Source organism: Myotis daubentonii, chromosome 1 (genome assembly GCF_963259705.1).
Source record: "Myotis daubentonii chromosome 1, mMyoDau2.1, whole genome shotgun sequence".
NCBI lineage: Eukaryota > Metazoa > Chordata > Mammalia > Chiroptera > Vespertilionidae > Myotis > Myotis daubentonii.
Window position 1 is genome coordinate 233,622,721 of NC_081840.1, and position 9,156 is coordinate 233,631,876.

The window sequence follows — 9,156 nt, forward strand, 5'->3', positions numbered from 1 at the left end:
CCTTCCCAGTGGGGCTGGGGGAAGCAGAGGTCAGTGCAGGTCTCCATGTCCACTCGGTGCTTCCAGGAGAGCTCAAGGCTGGGGGTCAGGGAAGAGGTTGGTTCCTGCTGCCCCGTCCTGGAGCCCCAAGGACCCCAATCCCTATTGGCTGCTGAGTACTGAGCCTCCACACCCAGTTAAAGTCTGTCGGCTTCAGAGGGGGCTGCCCAGGCAGGGCCCACTGGGTGGGAGCCTCGCATGGGGGCCTGGGCAGTGGCAGGCAGCCCAGGCATTTCTGGCTGGGCCGTCCTGGTGAGCGAGGACAGGTGTGTGGGGAGGGGCCTGGTGCATTGCAACTGATCAGCAACAGATGACGCCCAGCCCCCTAAAGCCACCGGCCCTGAGGCTGTGGTCCTTGAAGGGGCCACTGGTGACACATTGGGCGTCTTGGCCAGGTGAGATGAGCCCAGCAGGCTCCCCTGGGGCTCTGGGGACAGTGGATGCTGGGCTGAGGCATGGCCCCACTGACGGACATTCAACCTCTCGTCTGTGGCTCTAAACTCTAATGCTCAAGCCCCACATCCCCACCCCGGTCAGGGACTGTGCTCTCAGCCACACGGGCACAACCAGTTCCATGGAGACATGGATGGGAGAAGCAGGGTCCCGGGTATTCGCCCCGTGCAGCTGCTGGGAAGGGGCCTGGCCTGGAGGACCTCTCAGGGCGATGCCAGCACTGCCTTCTGTGCCCAGGTGCTCCAGCCTCACTCCGACTCCGTGTGCCTCCAGCCAGGACGGGGCACAGGGGCAGGATGGTCTCCGCTGGCCAGGAGCCAGAAAGAGTCCAGGACACCCTGCCTCCGCCCGTAAGCACGAGCAGCCCCAGGAAGGCCCCCCCACAATGCGGGCACCCCAGGAGAATGCGGAGGCAGCGGCGCACAGCGCGTGCTCACCAGGAAGAGATGAGAAAGAGAAGGCACCGTGCACACTCGTGTGCCAGGTGCGTGCGGAAGCCCTGAGGGCGCCGAGGAGGGCAGGCTGTGACACAGGCAGGCCTGGCCTCTTCAAGGTGCCAGCTCGGCCACCCACCAACCACAAGCACCAAAGAGTCTCTATCACTCGACGAGAAGGTCACCATCGAAAACAAACAAGGGCAGCCAAGGACATTCTGGAGCAGAAGGCCCGCGAGGGAGCCACGGCCTGATGTCCGCCTGCCTCCTCGGGCCACATCGCAGCCCGGCGTGGGCAGGTGTGTGAGCGGACGGGCCGCTGCCCCGACAGAGCCAGGCAGAGCTCAGTACACAAGCAGCTGCATCTGGGAGAGGGGCCCTGCCATCGGTGGGACCAGTGATGAGGTACACGGTGCCAGGCCACCCTCAGGTGCCCACCCTACAGCGTGTCCTCCAGCCGGTGGAGGTCACGGAACTACTCTTGGCCAAGGACAGAGCAGCAGGCATGTCTGTCACTTGCCGAGCAGGCGGCTAAATATCGTTAGAACGCAACCACGAGTTAAAGGGACAGAGACCCCGAGCAGACCTCTCTCCAGAGGACACACGGCAACAGACACACGGAAAGATGCTCCACATCACCCGTCAGACGCCAATCAAACGAGTGAGCATCCCCCCACGGGAGGGCCAGAGCGGAGAACCAGATGCCAGGTGCCGGTGCAGGCGCGGGTGGACGGCCCCCCACTCGGCGGCGGGGGCGCATTGGGCAGACCTCACCAGGCGGGAGGCAGGGCACAGCCATCACGACCAAGGAAGGGCTCAGCCCTGGGCTTGTGCAGAAGGAAACCAAAGCCAAGGGAGCTGGGCAGGGACCAGGCCCTGAGCCGGACGGGAAGTCTCCTGTGGGGCTGCGCAGGCCTTACAGGAGGGTCTGAACCATCCAGAATGTTCCGGCCTGTAGACCGTGACTGGTGGGGTCCACAGAGAGCTGGGATGCTTCGGCCAGGAGTCTAGAGGGCGGTCCATCCACCTGGATTTGGGTGCCCAAGACTACGCAGCAGGGGTGTAGGCCCCCTGACCTGGGGCCGAGGGTCCTCAATAGTCACCACCACCTCTCCCCCTCCACCAGCCGGTGATGCCCACGTGGGGGGGATGTGCTCACCCAGCCTCCTCCTGCTCCGCTGCCCTGTCTGTCTTCCCACAGGCCTGCCCTCTGCAGCTGGTCCCAGGCAGGGGTGATGGTTTTGGGGATTTGGGGATGTCCACACCTGGCCTGCAGTTAGCAGCCTTGGCTTCCTGCTGGAAAACGAGGGGCAGCCAGACCCAGGAGCCCTGATGGGGAGCAGCTGCCCGCGGCAGGCAGCCAGCGGAAACCACGTTCTCCAAGCAGTGAGCTCACGGCGGACACATTCTCGGCAGACTGAGTAGGTCATGCAGCTGGAGGCCTCCAGCTCGTCACCCAGCTCTCCTAGCACCCCTGCCTCAGCCCCAGGCCCCCAGCTGTTTCTGAAGACCCTCCTGGCCACCATCTTCCCCAGTTCCTCATTCAGGGGCCTCTTACGTGTTCCGGGCTCTATTCCGGGCGCTGGCCGATTCACCCTCCATGTCAACAGTGCACAGGTTGGACCTGCAAAGAGCACGAAGGCAGGCTGAGCCTGACTCAGCTCACCAGACGCCAGCTGTGGTGGCAGGCACTGCTCATGCATCCAACTCACTCACCCACACAACCGCCCCATTTGACACATGTGGAAACTGAGGCACAGGGAGGCTCAGTCAGTACCAAGGTCCACAGCTGGCCACTGGCAGAGTCAAGATTTGGACAGGCCCTGACCCTCTTCTTTTTAGTTTTAATTTTAAAAAATGTAAGGATTTGAGAGAGCATGAGACAGAAACATCAATTTGTTTTTCACTTAGTTATGCATTGGTTGATTGATTTTTTTTAAAAAAAGCTGGCTTTCATTTATTTATTTTTGCATTTCCCTCTTCTTTTTTTAATATATATTTTTAAATATAGTTTATTGATTTTTTACAGAGAAGAAGGGAGAGAGATAGAGAGTTAGAAACATCAATGAGAGAGGATCATGGATCAGCTGCCTCCTGCACACCCCCTACTGGGGATTGAACCTGCAACCCAGGCATGTGCCCTTGTCCGGAATCGAACCCGGGACCCTTCAGTCCCCAGGCCGACGCTCTATCCACTGAGCCAAACCAGCCAGGGCAGAATCCCAACTTTTCAAAGTGGATGCAGCAACCTTCAAATTGCTGTGGAAGAACAGTGCCTGGCACCTGAAAGGGAAGAAGAGGGGTGCCCCGGCCGGGAGTGCAGTCCATGAGAGTGTCACCCCAACGCGCCAAGATGGTGGGCTCCATCCCCTGTCAGGGCACATACAAGAACCAATCCATTGCCCAGCCGGTGTTGCTCAGTGATTGCGGGTCAACCCATGAACAGTTCGATTCCCAGTCAGGGCACATGCCCAGGTTGCAGGCTTGATGCCTAGTAGGGGGTGGGCTTGAAGCAGCTGATCAATGATTCTCTTTCATCAATGTTTCTATCTCTCTCCCTCTCCCTTCCTGTCTCTAAAATAAAAATATTTTGCTCAGTGGATAGAGCGTCGGCCTGTGGGCTGAAAGGTCCCAGGTTCGATTCCGGTCAAGGGCGTGTACCTTGGTTGCGGGCACATCCCCAGTGGGAGGTGTGCAGGAGGCAACTGACCGATGTTTCTCTCTCATCGATGTTTCTAACTCTCTCTCTCCCTTCCTCTCTGTAAAAAAATCAATAAAATATATTTTAAAATATATATTAAAAAAAGAAGAGGGAAATGCAAAAATAAATGAAAGCTGGACCCCAGGCCCCGAAGGCCCCCTTTCCAGGTACTTCCTGGGCTGACAGGGCAGCAGAGAGAGGCTCAGGGTATGTGGGCCCCCCTCCTCTCCTCAGCGAGGCCGGGCTGAGGGTTCCACACAGGCCCTTCCAGGCCCCACGTCCTCACCCTGCATGTCCACGCCCTCGCGAGGCTTTGGTTTTCCCTCGGCAGAGTGTGGGATGGGATGGGCTCACCAGATGGCTCAGCTGCTCCGTCCCCCACATGCCTCAGTGGCGAGATAATCCCTTCCCGCGTGACCACAGGCGGCCAAGCAGCGTTGCTGCTCTGAGTCAGCCGGCGGTCTTGGCAGCCCTTACCAGCCGGCAGGCTGACGGTGGGCCCTGGGAACGGGACCGGAGTTGGGGGCTTGTGCTCTGGTTTCGCAGTTTCTTCCTCCCCATGGACTTTCCCTCTACTGCTCCAGTGACCACTAGGGCACGGGCTGCGTCTCCACAGGAAAACGTCTTTCACAGGACACATGGCGCCGGAAGGGCCGGCCTCAGTCAGACGGAGCAGAGGGGCACACGGAAGAGGGGTCAGGCTTCCAGGTAGAGCCGGAAGCACCAGCACCCCCACCGCCAGCTCAGCCCTGGCGGCTCTGTCGTCCCACGCCCAGCAGGGCCGGCCCCCGGGAGGACCAGGGAAAGGCCTTCCTTCCCCCACAGGACCCACCCTGAGCCTGGAAAGTCTGCGCAGGTGCTGGCGGCCCACAGCCTGTGGCGGGACGGCCTGGCTCCGGCCTCCTGTGGCCGACTTCTCGCCGGCACCGTGGAAATGTGGGTCAGCGTTTGCTCACCTGGCCTGGAGCCAGAGCCGGGGAAGGAAGCACGCCCAGCTGGGGCTGTCTGGGGGCCCAGCCCAACCCCAGCAGCGACCCCGTCCCCACTTCCTGATGCTCGGCCAGAGGGAGGGCCTGGCACACGCGGCTCACATGATCTCCAGAGCCCTGCCTGTGCCCTTCCTGCTGTGACTCCATGGGGTACGAGGTCGGGCTGGCTCGTCACCAAAGGCAGCACCCCACTCTCCCTGGCCCACTTCGCCCCACAAGCCTCACCCGGCTGGGCTGACCTGGAGGGCCCCTCACCCATAGCACGCAAGCCCGGTGCCTTTGCCCCCCAGGGTGTCTGCACCCTCAGCTGCCTGGGGACCCGATGCCCAGAGCTCCACCCTCCAAGGGCCAGGTGCCCTGGACTTGCCCCTGCTCAGCCCCTGCTGCAGGTCACGGAGAGCAGAGCCTGGGGCGTGGAGCCGGCGCCCTTTGCCAGTGCCCACGCCTCCTTCTAGGAACTCCCAAAGGCTGTCTTACAGCAAAGGAAGGAGAGGCCTTGCTCACAAGGATTTAAAGCAGCGGTGGCCAATTTAAAGGAGTTGGCGACCGCTGGTTTAAAGGAAGGATCAGCTCTCCCCAACCACCCAAAAGTGAGAGGGAAGAGTGAGGGAGCCCCAGCATGTCTCATCTGGGGGGTGAAGCGGTGGGGCAGGGCTGTGGAGCCCACCTCGGGGTCCTGGAGGCCTGTGTTGGGACCGAAGGGGTGGGAGGGTGGGGCATCTTCCCTCTGGTGACCAGGCAAACCCTGTGTCTTCTGCCTAGAGCCTGGGGCTGGCCTGGGGGACAGGGGGCAGGGCTCCCGCAGGCAGATCACACAAGCCTTGCCTCCCACCAATTCTACTGCCAAGACACTTTTTTTAAAAAAGAACACACACCTATTTCTGAAATAATTTTAGACGTACAGAAAAGTTGCAAAAATGGTGCTGTCCCCATACCCTCCGCCCAGCTTCCTCTAACGCTACGGCTTTATCCCCGCACAGCGCTGACACCTGTTGCTCCCAGTTGCAGACCTCGTCCATCCTTCAGCAGCCTTCCCACTCGTGACCCCCCCACTACACTGCAGCCAGGTCTCCTTAGAACCAGTCCTGGAGGTTTGAGGGGCTGGTCAGTTCTGTATTGGGTCTGCCTGCCAGTCCCCTGCCTGGAGTGAGGCTGGTTTGGGCAGGAATCCTAAGGGAAGAAGGGATGTCTGTCCTTCTTTTTCAGGGGTCAGATCAGGGAATGTGTCCATTGCCAGCATGTTTTTTATGGGAGAGGGAGAGGGAGATGGGAGATGGGAGATGGGAGATGGGAGAGGGAGATGGGAGAGGGAGAGGGAGAGGGAGATGGGAGAGGGAGAGGGGGAGGGGGAGGGGGAGGGGGAGGGGGAGGGGGAGGGGGAGGGGGAGGGGGAGGGGGAGGGGGAGGGGGAGGGGAGGGGGAGGGGGAGGGAGACAGAAACATCAATGATGAGAGAGAATCACTGATCAGCTGCCTCCTGCACGCTCCCCACTGGGGATTGAGCCCACAACCGGGGCATGTGCCCCTAACCGGAATCAAACCCAGGACCCTTCAGTCCACAGGACGATGCTCTATCCACTGAGCCACACCGGTGAGGGTGATTGCCGGCATGTTAATCGCTGTGTGAAGCCTGGTGATGAGCCCTCAAGGTCGGCGACGGGGACTAGCTGGCTGGGGCCACACTCCCCACCCCACTGGGCACAGGCCCTGTGGATGCAGATCTGACATGTGGGTGGATGGGTGGCTCTGGCCACCTTGTGCAATGAGCAAGGCCCAGTTCCCCTGGTCCTCTGCAGGGTGACACTGTCAGGCTTGGCAATCAGAACATCTGATACCTGGGCACCTGTGACCACAGCCATTGGCTGGCACCATGGCTCTGGCTGTGACAAGTGGTGAGGGTTCTGGCTCAGCCAACTAGGGGCTGTGTGAGGTGCAGCTGCCCTGGGGGAGCAGTGATGGGCGGCAGAGGTGCCAGATCCAGCAGGGCCTGGCAGGGCTGCCCTCCACTCCATCGCTGAAGGCAGCACGCTTCACCTGTGCTGTGTGATTGGAAATCTGGGGGAAGCTTCCTGTGTAGGAGGTTCAGGAGCCTGAGGCTGCCCACCCTCCAGCTTGCCTGTCACCCTCCGCCTTCTCAACTCCAGACCATGAAGCCGCACCTGGAAGGGAGCCTGGTACCCAGCAAGGGCTCAGCGAGGGCTGCCCAGGGAGGCGTAGTCTTCTATTGGGTGCACCCCACAGGAGGCCACGAGCTCGGGGTCAGGAGGCCAGGAGATTTAGGCTCCTAACTCGCCATCTGTGTGGCCTCAGGAGCTACTCAGCTTCTCTGGGCCTGGCTCCGCCCCATCTGAGAGCAAGAGTCTAAGGCCTGAGCCCTGTCGCCACCTCTCATGTCTGCGGTGACACCGGAAAGTGGCCACGGGCTAACAGACGAGAAGGTGCGTGGCCGTGTCCCAACACAGCATTACTGACCCCATGCACCCAGAGAGCCCGAGGGAGCTTCTGAAAGTGGCGAAACCATGAGTGCTGGCAGAGGGCTCGTGGGTGCTGCCGCCATGATCACAGCCACTGTGGCCATGCCCCCCAATGGGCCTCGCTCTCTCCTCTCCTCACCTCACCACCCCACGGCCCTCCAGGCGCAGCAGGCCAGGGAGAGCTATGTGCCCGCTGACAAGAGTGTGTGACTCAAGGGAGAACACACCACCACCAAGGCCTGCTGCCTGGACGTGGGTGACATCCGTGGGTGCGGAGAGAGGAGGAATCTGCCCCACACGGCCGGCCCGGAAGGCCTGAGAGCACGGGAGAATTAGTCATCCCGCACCCCGTGCAAGGGAACACCCGGAGACTAGCAAAGTGGCCGTGAGTCAGACAGAGGCTGCAGGACCGATGCCAAGATGGGACGACATGGACAGAGCAGGACGGCGAGGAGCCGGTGCGTAAGCACCCCCCTGGTCTGGTCACAGTGATGTACGCCAGGAAGGCCTACATGCCAGACAACGCGGACGCTGCGCACAGGCCAAGGGACAGGGAAAGGGCCCGCACACACAGGCAGGCCAGCTCGCGGTCTCCTCACAACCAGCTCCTGGCAACTGAGCCACCAGCAGATACCGATCGTCACAGCCTCAGAGAGAAAACAGCACTTGCTCAAGGCCACGGTGTTCTGTACTCGTCTGAAGAAAGTATGTTAATCAAAATGATCTTATTGTAATCCAATAAAACCTAAAGTAACAAAAATGTCACGCACATACCCTCAGTATTAACAGTCGGAAACTAAGAGACACGCCTCTAGGTAGCTCTCAGTGGCTGTCAACCTTCTGGCCCTTTAAATACAGCTCCTCATGTTGTGACCCAACCATAAAATTCTTTTTGTTGCTACTTCATCACTGTCATGTTGCTACTGTTACGAATCATCATGTAAATATCTGATATGCAGGATGGTCTTAGGCGACCCCTGGGAAAGGGTCGTTCGACCGCCAAAGGGGTCGCGACCCACAGGTTGAGAACCGCGGCCTTAGATACAACAGGACATCAAATCCGAACACGCAAGCTGTCGGGAAAGCCACAGAAAGTACATACGTCTCCGCAGAGCCAGGGGCTCAACTGACACGGAGCTCAGACGCTGGGGGAAAGGCCACAGCGAGGGACTGGGTGCCCAGCTCAGGAAACCAGAATGAAGGCGGTGAGGAAGGGGATAAGGAAGGTAAAACCAGAAATTCAGTGGAAAACAAGTCAAAAGGAGAAATGGTGGTGTTCTTGCTAAAACAACGAAGCAGATGCCCGGTCCCAGGGAGGCGGCTGTGTGCGGGAATCTGGAGACCCCTCTGACCAGGGAGGAGGAAGCGCCCACAGAGGGGAGGGCTGGGGCGTGCTGCAGTGCCGCCATTGCACATCCGAGCAGCTGTCTGACAATCTGGGCAAACAGGCCATTTTCTAGTGAATGTAAATTACCACAATGACTTAAAACAGGGGAACACCTGAATTGCGGAACACAAGAACCTGGGAAGGTGGTTAAAGGTGAAAGAATAAAGGAGAGATCTGGGGACAGATGCTCACAGCTGAGGATGACCTGACCTTAGCTTGGAAGAGAAGTTATTCTAGTGTTATTTTAACTTTCCCAAGACAAAAACTCTGCAATTCATCTCATGAAACCTGTATAATTTAATACACAAACCTGATGTGATACAAAGAAAACGACAGACAAATGTCACTTATAAATGAAGATGAGAAAAAAATTAAATAAGAGATGAGCAAAGAGAACCCAGGAAGAAACTGCAGGCCCGTCCATCAGCACTCAGCAGGTCTGCACAGGCTCCAGGGTGGCTCAGAGGAGGATGGACGTCATTTCATTAACAGCTAGCACGGAAAATTCAGAGAACCCGATCAGTAAGTACTGACGAGAAATGTGGCGAAATCCAGCAACCATCGTTAATGACACTAATTAAAACAGAAGAAGAAATCGAAGACTTAGCACACAACAGAGGCCACGCTCATTCTACACAGGAACACAAAACCGGCCCAAGACCTGCAGGCGCCTGGTGGT